The sequence below is a fragment of the Lampris incognitus genome, chromosome 5 (assembly GCF_029633865.1).
Source record: "Lampris incognitus isolate fLamInc1 chromosome 5, fLamInc1.hap2, whole genome shotgun sequence".
Classification (NCBI taxonomy): Eukaryota; Metazoa; Chordata; class Actinopteri; order Lampriformes; family Lampridae; genus Lampris; species Lampris incognitus.
Window position 1 is genome coordinate 13,313,282 of NC_079215.1, and position 12,460 is coordinate 13,325,741.

At 43.2% G+C, this 12,460-nt stretch overlaps 1 protein-coding gene across 1 annotated transcript in view; it reads left to right on the forward strand.

Annotated features, from left to right (window-relative positions):
* lrba (LPS responsive beige-like anchor protein) overlaps positions 1 to 12,460 on the forward strand; it is a 242,055-nt gene that overhangs the window by 119,357 nt on the left and 110,238 nt on the right. The window lies entirely within an intron of this gene.

A 12,460-nucleotide genomic window follows, 5' to 3' on the forward strand; every position in this document is an offset into this window, starting at 1 on the left:
CCCCACACACACACACACACACTTCCAGGAGATGCGGGATTGGCCAGTGTAGTGTTGATTGCTTCAATAAATCATCCAACCAAATTCTCTCACAGCTGATGCAAATGCAATTTTATTGTTGTGTAGCGCGGAAGGGGGGGGGTGATATGATCTACCTTTCACCAGGGAAAAAGCGGAAAACAGGGAGACTTACCTCTGGGCTAAATTACAGTGTATAATTGCGCACGTGTGTGTGTGTGAGAGATCTCCTTTTTGCGAAGAAGGGGGAATGAGCTTGTGCCGTGATTGATGACGTTATTTAACCAAGTTTGCTGGACCCTTCAACACAGGAAACGCTCATTCCTCTTACAGGAAGTTCCTTAGCAGCCATCTTGTTCCTCTTTTTTTGCCTTCAAACCAGCCAACCAACACAACAGAGGGAGGAGATGGAGACGATTTTGATTGATTCCCCCCCCCGCCTCCCTCCCCCCCTCTTTCTTCATTAGAAATGGGATCTGATACCATCACAGTGAAATTTTAATTAATTTCCCATGCTTTGAGATGGAGTGAGCTGGGGTTAAGGGTCAGGAGGCTAGGGACCTCAGAAGACTTTTTAATCAGGGCTGCTATGAAAGTTGCATTGGCGGCCACATCAGCCTGGCATTGAGAAGAGGATTGTAAACCGCCATTTGATAGTGCTCCATTTCTAAACAGCCACCGCCGTGCTCCCAATTAAAGGGCCATTTTGATCAGACATTAACTGTTGGGGTGGTGTGTTGCCTGGCTGCCGACTGTTTTATTGATCCTCGTATGGACTACTGCATACAAAAGTCAGAATTAATGATGATATAACTGTAACAAAGCACCTTTTAAAGCAGTACATGAGGCATCCACTCATTTGCACACCTGACGTAGTTGGCGTTACAGTCTATTCAAGCGATACAAGGTGTCTACAACTACACAAAATCAAATAAGCAGAATCTGAGCAAATCACAAAATTACATTAGGTGGGTATATGGACTGCAACCACGTGAAGCAAAATAGTTTATTGGCTGAAAATTGTTTGCATTTCTTTGGTGCTATGAAATGCTTTCATGACTAGATAAATAAATGAATGAATAAATAAATAAAATTTTTTTTGTCCTGTGGGCAATTCCATCACATATGTAATACTCTTAGAGTGGACTTATCAGTTTCAATGCGGTGGAGAAGAGATGTCTCTGAGCTAAGTATCAAGATGTCCTCCCCTTCCAGGTAAATTGCATGTGATGGCTTCTTTAAAGTAGACCTTGCATATTACATGAATATCATATCGTCTTAGAGACAGCCCCTGGACAACCGTGCATCTGCCCCGCCCCACTTCTCCTCGTCCCATGCCCTTAATTCGCTCTGACAGTTTGTCTGTCTGTCTGTCTCTCGGTCCTTGTATCTCTCGCTCTCTGTCCCCTCTCCTTTGTCATATTTACACTCACTGTGTTATTTCCTGGGTGCATATTGTGAAGGGGCTCCCACCCAAAACATCAGATGAATAAATAATGTACTAGGACGAGAGAGAGAGCGAGAGAGCTTTCCCTCCCACCGTCCGCTGGTCAGAGCTTTGAGAAATCATCTCATTGGATACTGGACAGCCCGCGATCAGCAGAGGCCTATAAATCTCTGCAGTAGCTGCATTTGTGTCCTGTAGATCAGCCATTATTGTCCAGCCCCTCCGTCAGCCTATCCATCCTCCTGCCATTTATCAGAAATGCATCCTGTACGTAGAGTCTAGGGGAGTGAGCTGGGGGAAGCGTGCACAGACACTGGAGATTGGAGGCATGGGGAGGCGGGGGGTACCGACTACATGATAATGGTATAATCCTCATAAGAGGCACCACTCTTGACTACAGTGAACAAGGGAGACACAGTAGTTTCTTGGAAGTCAAAATTCATGTTGCCTTTCTCCTTTATCAAAATTTCTAGTAACTCGACCCTTAATTGATGGTCGCCATTTGCATGCTCATGTTAACTCTGTGCACGGCCTGGTGAGGCGAGAAGGCGTCAGTTCGAACCAATTGATTCATTCAGCTTCTTTGGGTATGGACACGCAGCGTCATTTACTGATGCACAAAATACTTTGTTGGGCTTATCCCGGGTTGTTGATGCAAGATAATCCTTTAATAGCCGATCAATAACATCAGCGATAAGCCACTAAGCCAATGACTGTGTGTTATCTTATGTCCCCAGTCAGTCTTAGAGTCAATGCAGCCAGAGTTAACCTGTTTACCAGATGGGTGCCTCTTTTTCAGTCAGTGGGCAGAGAGACATTGACTTTCGCCCCAAGCACTTGGCTTCTCATGACCCTTGACCCTTTGACCTCCAACTTAGAACTACAGAGTGGCAAAGCCATGGAGTTTAACCCCCTGCAGGCAGGGAACAGGTCAGGACTGTGTTGTCACCATGGCCTCCATGATCAATACCCTGACCTGGGAAACTGGGGAACCAGTTGGCTGATTAGTGGCCCCAAAAGTAAGAACCAACTACCACCACTCAGATTTTTCCTTTTTCCAGTCGGCAACCTATGCCCGATTCCGCCTTTAATCTTTGTCATTTTTGCATTTTTGGAGGTTTCTTTGCAATAGTCATATTGTAGTTGCATTTTAGATACTTATATTTCAGAGTACAGTGGAAAATTGCTTATTGTGATCACAATAATAGTGATAAACTCTTTTTCAGATCAAAAGTCATCTGATGGAATCATTCTTATACTAACACCGTTTAAGTAATGTTTGAAATGTTTGAGGCAGGTGATCATTTCTCACAGTACAGTACCAATATTCCCTGGATATGGTCATCCGGAGGGGGGACCCCCTCAACTTTGCGTAAAAGCAGTCATCTACTTACAGTGGTCATATCGACTTGGAGGGATGTGATCACTATAAGCAGTCTGCACCGTATTTGCAAGTCTATGGGTAACTCGGTGACTATAAACCAGAGAAACAGGGGAGCATGGTAGAGAAGTTGCTGGGAATGTGGTCCAACTCAGGGGGACACAAACATTTCCTCCATCACTTTCCTCACAGTCGGACTCATGCCCTGCTGTGTAGGTAAACACACACAAAAGGTTCAAGATCAGTGCAAATCAAAGTGTTGCCCCCTCCCCCTCCAAAACCCACTCATCCTGAGCTCCCCACTGGTGCCCCTTTACAGCCATGCCACGCGGCTCCCAGTCTGTACCAACAGTTCCTAGTCCACCCCCTCCGGGCCCGGCAGGTGGATGATATTATGCTGTACATTCTTTGAAGAGGTACTCTCTTATGAGACCCAGAGATAACAGAGCAACATCAACTGGCACTTAATTCTGCAGCCCCCCTACCATTGGCAGCTATGGAAGGATGTGTGTTGTGTTGGGGGCAGGGGGAGGGGACTCTTCCTGACAGGAAGTGGAGTCTAGCTGAGAGCAGAGAATCAAGCGGGAGATCCCTAAAAATTGAGTGGCTTTTAATTTGGCCCCCGACCGTTTTTACTGTGAACCCAGCTTCGAGTGGCATGGGACTGAAGGGCCCCAAGTGGGATGAACGGTGGGTTATTTATACACAATGTATAATCGTGTTTCAAATAAATGAATTTCCCTGACAGAGCCCTCTCCCAGTGACAGGCGCTGTTAATGTAATGTTTTCTTACCTGGCAGGTCCCGAGTTATAAGGCCTTGGAATGTATTCCTCCGTCTCTTTCCCTTTGCTACCCTGCTGATATAATGGGCTCTGGACTTCTCAGCTTAGCTCTCCAGTGAAAATTTATGTAAAGGTTTACCCTTTCAGGGTAGTGTGTAACTTTCAAGTTATTTTCACCGTTTTGAGAAAGACAATATTTTTTAAAGGGTTGGCAGTCCACTCACCTTTTTATTACTTTTCTTTTTCTTTATTCGTATGTCAAGAGTGAGACAGGAAATATAGATGAGAGAGAGATGGGGGCCGGGGGCTGGATTCAAACCCAGACCATAACGGTGGTGTCGAAGTCTGCTGAGCCGTTGGACGCCCTTGAGGAGAAAGATGATTTTCACACAGGTCTTTAATTTGTTTACTTATGCAGTCGGAGGGTTGGTTCCGAAGGCCCCTTTGCTTTAAACCCTTTCTCGCCTATCGCAACCTAGAATGAGTATTTTGGTTTTGATAATCGACGTCATGGACTCATACAATGGCAATTTTCCATCCTACAATAGCTGATCACACCTCAGCAACCCACTTCTATTTTTTTATTTGCATCTGCATCTGTTTATTTGCATCTCTGGTATATTCTCTGCACCACTGCACTTTATCCCCTCTTATTTCACCTGTATATAGTCAATCCTTGTGCATATATCTGAAGATTGTTGTGTTGTAACTGACTAACAACTGCTTTCTGTCTCTGCGTTGTGTAGTTGAGTGAGACACACACCGGAGTTGGAGATCTGTGGGGTTTATTTTTCTTCACAGGAAAAAAAAAAACAAAAAACAGGCATGCATCAGTTACATATCTTGTCCTCTGCATCTCTCCATACTACAAAAAATAATAATAATACAAAACTCATTTGAAACACTATAAAACATCGCATCACCTGCGAGGAGACGCCATTAAAGTCTAACCATTGCATGCTGCCTATTAACCCACGACACCAGCGTGTTGGAGCTAGCACGAAGCTAATTAAATTAGCCAAACACACATGAATAATACGGTCTAAATCAAAATTACAAGTCATTTATACAATGGAGGATAGACCAATAAGTTCGTTAGCATCTCACATTACTGTGTGTATGACCAAAATATATTTTAGCAAAAAAATTATGTAAGATAATGTAAAGAGTATTAGCAACCACGTCACACCAGCCTCAAGCGTAGAGGTGCTCGCTGAAGCTAGGCTCAGCGGTGTCACACCAGAACAGCGCCCTCGGGGAACAAAAAGTATGCGCTGAACACCGCTAGGGTGGAACCCATTTACAGGCAGGAACTAATTTTGGGGAAGTTCACGACAATAATAATAAAAAAAAAAGATTTCAGGGAAAATAAAGACATAGAATAAAACAAGAAATTTGGCTCGGCGACATAGTGTTGTTATTCTGTTAAGTACACGGAGAGAGCCAGGAAACCGGAGTCAAGTTCCATGTATGTGCAAACCTACATGGCCAATAAATGTGATTCTGATTTATTTATTTACCCGTCGAAATGCTCTTGTTATATTCATTGCATTTGGTGGAGCTTTTAAATCTTTCCTGGTAACAGCAGAGTCGAACTGACCTTTGTTATGGGTCTATCAATTCAGAATCTGCTGAAAAGAGTTCTAGAAATGTCAGAAATTATTTTTTATTTAAAAAAAAAAAGGCAAGAGGACTAGAATGAATTACGCAGCCCAACATGGTTGCTTTATTCTTCAGAATTTGGATTCCGGTGTTTATTATGGTCAAGGTTCAGTTTTTCTTGAGGAATTCGACTTTCTACATTAGTGACAGAACTTGGTTGATATGGGTTTCGTAGGCATAAGACAAACTGTTTTGGGGGGGGGTGTTCTGTACCTCATAACCAATAGAAGATTGAATGAAGCATAAAATGAACTGAGTTTTTTCATATTGCACAAGCTACAGACGTAGTTTTCTCTGAACCAAGATTTGATATTGTGATTTTTGTGACTTTGCGTTTTCGTTCTTTGTGGTTAAGAAAATGGGGGGCACTCCTTTGAATTGCTTTCTGACAAATAATCTGTGCAGAATTATTTTGAAGCATAGCATACTGTGTATAGGGTCAATATGGGGCCTTTTATTTTGGACGTCGGTTTATATTGTTTGAATGCAGATCTTTCTCACATTTGAAGCTCTCACATTTTGGTTCATTGAATGTATTTGTCAGGACAGATGCCACGTGACCCTCCCTGGGGTTTGTTTGTTTATTGTAGGGTTAGGTGCACAGGCTGCCTTTTATCACTTCTTTTGCATCGTGTCTGTGGAGCAATGAAAGAGTAAGTTACCCGGGGGGCCCTGCAGTGTAAATATTTGGGCATCAGAAAATATTGCCTTAGTAGTGAAATTGATCTCATCAGTGTTTCTTTAACGTGTGTGTTTTTCTTAAACCAGATAGCATCTGAGAGCACACATGCAAAAAAGAAAATTTAAGCCTCACATCAGTGTTGTTATTCCTTCAATCACAAGTTTTCCAGACACTTCTGCAGAAGTGAGGGAATAAACTACACAAGCCCATCATAAGTCAGGCCAGTAGGATAAGTTGAATTGTGACTGAATGAAGTGACATCAGCTCATTTTCTGTGACAGTAAGTTCAATGTCATCTTCCTTCCTTTTTTTTTTTTTAATAGTAATTTTGGAAGACTTGTGCTTAAAAAAAATGTGGTTTCGGTTGAGCAATTGAAAATATCCCCCGTAAACATTCAGGTCACCTCAGCTGCTGCAAACTGCTCTCCTGTCTGTCTTCCTGCAGCTTGTCCACATGTAAACACTTTATGCCCAATGTCGAAATATGCACCCGCTTCTCATTGAGCAGCACATTTCTGTCAGAGAGGAGGCTGCGAGAGAGATTATACCCTACTTTAACTACATTAATTGAAGATTGAGAGCATGCTGGTAATGTGGAAAATTGTGTTGTTTTTTTTCTCCCCTCTCTAAATCTGCTTCATCTGTTTGCAGTCATTCTCTATGTCACCGTGTAATTGAAATTTACTCCTGATCAAAGCAATTTGGTAAGTTTTTGTGGTTGCTTGCATGGCCTTCTTTCTTGAATAAAAAGAAAGAGAAAAAAAAACACCCAACAACAACTAAACAGCTGTCAGCCCTACTTGATCTGTCTATGCCATTCTGGGCCCTTATGAGGACTTATGTGCTCGTCATCTCATCTTAAGTTCAATTTCCCTACGCTTTCAAAACATACAAATACTTGTGATTATGACTGATGGCACCGAAGAACGTAAGTGACTTGTTTATTTTTTGGAAGAATCGAGATGTTGTGTCCCCCCCACCCCCTCCCGCCGGGTTTGAACATTTTTTTCCTTGTTGTGGCGAATCCAAGATCCAAAGGATATTTTGCCAAAGCGGTTCTGTGTTTTGTCACTGGTGGTAGTGGTATATTTAGATGTTGATTATGGATAATCAGCTGTAATGACGGAAGTGCGCTGCGTGTATGTTTAGACTCAATGCCATCATCTGAGAACACAGACCAAACAAAGAGCTGGCTTATTGACTTCAGATTGAGACTGGCATTTGCATGAATGGGTTTTAAATATATTTTCTGACACACATACACTGACGGAGTTCTTCCAGTAAACAACTCGTGGGCAAAAACAAAGTTCATTTCTATGCACCAAACCAGCTGTTTTGCACAAATAGCAAAATTACCGTGTGTGGACTAGTTTTTCGATGAGGATCGGCGGGGTAGCGAGCGCTTTCTGTGCCCTATCATCTATTGGGAGGTCAGGTTAAAGGTGATAGGTCACAAATGGCTACTTGTATCCTCTCATCAGGAGTGCTGTGGTCATGGCCCCTATCGCTGCCATAAAAGCCGTGACACTGCTGACCAGGGTAGCCAAAATCCAATATTCTATCACTGACCTGTCCCAGTCTCATTTTGTCACCAAGAGATGGCCCTCTGATCAGGGTCATTGGTTCTTTAATTCAACTAGGACACCCATTTCTCAGCCCATAATGACACCATTAGTCTTGCTATCACCTTTGTCTGTGTCCATGGAATGCCAATAGCCTCTGCTATGTTCATCAAACATAATTTAAAATCAAAGCTTTCCTGTGCGCCCAGGCTACACTTTCGCACTTTATGATATTCTAATGTCTTGTAAGCAGGCACTATATATACATATATATATATATATATATATATATATATATATATATATATATATATATATATATATATCTGTACTATTAGGGTATAATTTTTGTGCTGGTTTATTGTTTTTCTTCAGAAATGCTTATGCAAATTCCCATGAGATGGTAAATGGTAAGAGCCATGAGATTTTTCCCATTGGCTAGAAGTTGTGTGCAAGTGCTGCCCGATAAATATGACCCCTATCAGCCTGATGGGGGCGCTATAATTAAAGGTCAAATTTCAAGACTTCTACGCCAAGTCGGATTTGCATGAAACTATCCCCCCCTTTTCTTACCAATTGTACCTGTCCAATTACCCCAATCTTCCGAGCCGTCTCAGTTGCTGCCCCACTGGCCCCCTGCCAATCCAGGGAGGGCTGTAGACTACCAAATGCCTCCTCCAGAACATGTGGAGTCGCCAGCCGCTTCTTTTCACCTGACAGTGGGGAGTTTCGCCAGGGGGACGTAGCATGTGGGAGGATCACGCTATTCTGCCCAGTTCCCCCTCCCCCCAAACAGGCGCCCCGACCAACCAGAGGAGGCGCTAGTGCAGCGACCAAGACACATACCCACATCTGGCTTCCCACCAGCAGACACAGCCAATAGTGTCTTTAGGGATGCCTGACCAAGCCGGCGGTAACAAGGGGTTTTGAACTGGCAATCCCGCGTTGGTAGGCAACGGAATAGACTGCCATGCCACCTGGATGTCCAGGATTTGCCCGAAACTTGGTACAGACATCCATCTGGCCTCACTTTACAAATTTGCCTCAAGACCCACTAAAGTACATGTGGCTAGATTTTCTGTCATTTTGAATTTTTTTGAAAAACACATTTTTGACATCTCCTCCTAAACAGTAGGTTAGACTGCTACAATTTTTTTGTGGAACATTATTGGACCAGACTTATCAAAAGTTGTATAAAGCTTGTTGATATCTTTAGTTTTCAAGATATTGACCAATGAACTTCAAAAGGGCGTGGCTCAGCACATAAATAGACCAAAGGCAACAACCGTTGGGCCAATCATAAGTACCTGAAACATACCCTGAAAATGTCATTCAAATCGATCACTAGAGGGCGATTCATTCATTCATCTTCAGCAGCTTCTCCAGGGTGTGGTCACGGTGGCAGCAAGCTAAGTAGAGTACTCCAGACGTCCCTCTATCCAGCAATGCCCTCCCAGGCCAGATTGGACATGTAGTCCCTCCAGCGAGTTCTGGGTCTACCCCGGGGTCTCCTCCCAGGTGGCCGTGCCCAAAAAACCTCCAAAGGAAGGCATCCTAATCAGACACCCAAACCACCTCAACTGGCTCCTTTCGACGCGAAGGAGCAGCGGCTCTACTCTGAGCTCTCACCGGATGTCCGAACTCCTCACCCTATCTCTAAGGCTGAGCCCAGACACCTTACGGAGGAAACTATTTTCAGCCGCTTGTATCCGTGATCTCACCCTTTCAGTCACTACCCAAAGCTCATGACCATAGATGAGGATTGGAACGAAGACTGACTGGTAAATTGAGAGCTTGACCTTCTGGCTCAGCTCCCTCTTCACCACAACGGTCCGGTACAACGTCCGCATTACTGCTGATGCTGCCCCAATCCATCTGTCAATCTCCCGCTCCATCCTACCCTTACTCGTGAACAAGACCCCAAGATACTGGAACTCCTTCACTTGAGGCAACAACTCATCCCCAACCTGGAGGGAGCAATCCACCATTTTCCAGGAGAGAACCATGGCCTCAGATTTGGAGGTGCTTACTCTCATCCCGGCCAGTTCACACTCAGCTGCAAACCACCCCAGTATGCGCTGGAGGTTGTGTTCTGATGAAGCCAACTAAATCACATCATCTGCGAAGAGCAGAGATGCAATTCTGAGGTTCCCAAAAAGGACACACTCCTCACCTTGGCTGCGCCTTGAGATCATGTCCATGAATAGCACAAACAGAATTGGGGACAAGGCACAACCTTGGCGGAGTCCGACACCCACCGAAAATGTGTTTGACTTTGTGCCAAGAATGTGGACACAGCTCTCACTTTGGTTATACAAGGACTGGATGAGGGTGATACAAATACAAAAAAGAAAAAAAAATTTGACCATGGCATCACACAAATCAGATAAATCAGAAATTGTTTGTCCTATCATTACAAAACTTGCAGGATATGTTTCATAACAATGTTGTACCACCGGTATAAAACTATATTGAAATTTCTCAATTAGGGGGCGCCACCAGTTTCAAACACATGCATGGGCCTGGCGTAAATTTGACCATAAATCAGTGAGTTTGTCCAAACATTACCAAACTCAGTGGATATTTTTAATTAAGCTTTTGAAGCTTTCAGCTTCTTATGGTCTGTGTTGGTTTGAACCCCGGGATCACCGCTTGCATCTATATTTTTTTAAAATGTGTTTTGAAATGCGTTAGTCACAATCATGTAAGAAAAATCACAAAATAGAAATAATTGAATCTCAAGAGATTTTTTTGGGGGGGGGTAGAGAGAGTGTGACCTTGTTTACGACCTCACTTCCTTTTAGTCTTTATTTCAAATCCAGCTTGCGTAGTCTTGCCTGGCATGGTATATCCCTACAGCTGCAGGCTACCGCTCATGGTTAATGTCCTTCATCTGAAAGGCCCCGAGGCTGCTCTCACACACTTCCTTCAATGCTAGCCTCAACCACAAACACCCTGCCAGTACTCAACCCTAAAACGGCGTTTCCACTCCCAAGGCCATACTTATATTCCCTCTGTGCCCTCTCTATTTTGAATGTATTGTAAACATGGTCAATGCCAATATGGTCTACCGGGACAAAAAGCACTTCTGAATAAAGGCGAAATGGGGGGTTGTTGTCTCTGTGAAGGGCAGTTGGTTACAGCGTGATAGTATACAGGCGTCTGAGAAGAATGGTTTCTATTTGCTCAGCATATGATTGACTCTGATGGGTTTACATATGTTGTATTAAAGAGAAAAACCTGTGGGTAGTGTTTAAAATCATCACACATGCATAATACATGCCTGGGTGTGTATTAGAAATGCAAGTAAACGGAGATTTCCTTCCTCCCTGTAGCGCCGATATCCTCCTCCCCGCGGGCTCTGTAGGTTGATTGAAATGGCAATCTGCACATAAACACCCCGCTTCCTCTATCAAGTTAAGAAATGATGAGTGCGTGGTGAAATACATGCACACTTGCATGCACACACACACACACACACACACACACACACACACACTCTCGCTCCAAGTTTATTCCATGGTACAGTTAAACCGTGTTTGTTTTGGTTACTGTCTTTTACTAATGTTGAATTCTGAAGTTTTACACCCCCTGATGGAAACATGCAATTTGTAGTCAGATTTCTCATTTGTCTGCTCACCACAGAAGAAGAACTGCCCTGTACTCCGAGTTTAACATCAGTCGACACTTTTGTGAAATAGCCGAATCATTTGTTAAGTGTGATTAAGTTCAAGGTATGATGAATGGCTTTCTTCTCTTCAGAAGAGCAGTTTGGTAGTTTTGGTTTTTAACTCAAGGATTTGAACACATTTTTCTCAAAAGTCCCTGGAGAGGAAGAAGGGGGGGAAAGCACTGTGAAGTTCAGACAGGCCCCATGACCTTGTTGCTTTATTATTCTTTTGACGGCTGTGTTGGAGGTGTTGAAATATTGAACGGAACATGAGAGATGATGACCGCCGAGTTTGCCCTCGCCCTGTCGTCCCTCGGAGTTTAGGATTTAACGTCGAACGCGGCTGTGGTTTAATTGTTTAGACGCAGAGATCGAAGCGTAACGTGGCTCTTGGAGAGGATGAAATTTGCCCATTTGACCGGTGATGAATGCCTTCCCGTTCCTCTTGGTGGCAAGCTGAAACTGTAGACTTACACTGGCCAAAACTGTGGCCGCCTCTCTCGAAACCTAACCTGGGGACTTGCAAATGTCATTATTTGACTCTCCTTGTTGCCGATTTTTTTAAAATAATGGCTAATGCACAACTATTCAAATCATGAGCTGCTCTGTAGTTGCTTGTTTTAATGTATACCATCAGGTAGGTTTCTATAAAATCCTGCCTTGAATGGAACCACATGGGCAATTCCAAGTAATACAACATGAGAGGCCAAGATATATAATAGTGGTCAGGATGCAGAAATATATATTTTGCCAATTTTCAATGACTATTATAACGTTAATTTATAAATATCTAAACATTTTACAACAGCATATATTTATATCTATCTATCTATCTATCTATCTATCTATCTATCTATCTATCTATCTATCTATCTATATATATATGCTGTTGTAAAACATTTTGCAGCCCCTTCCCTCCCTGAATCTATGTAAATGGTCCAGTGAAACATGAGACTGAATGCTAGTCTGAAGTTCATATTAATGAAGTACTTGGTATCAAGAAAATTATGCTGCAGCTATGATGCAGATGCTGCATGGTCCTCCTTCAGACAGCCAGACCCGATTGAACCTGTTATAACAGACGGCAAGTGGCTACATTTTTCTGCATGCCCCGATACATTTGTTTCTTTTCATCAATTAAAAGAAATGTGATTGATTGATTCTGCCATGATAGCACACAAGTCGAGTCAAGAGTAAGACTCGCAGAGACAGTCACAATAAATGCTACGTGATGCTACCAATATGTATTATTGCG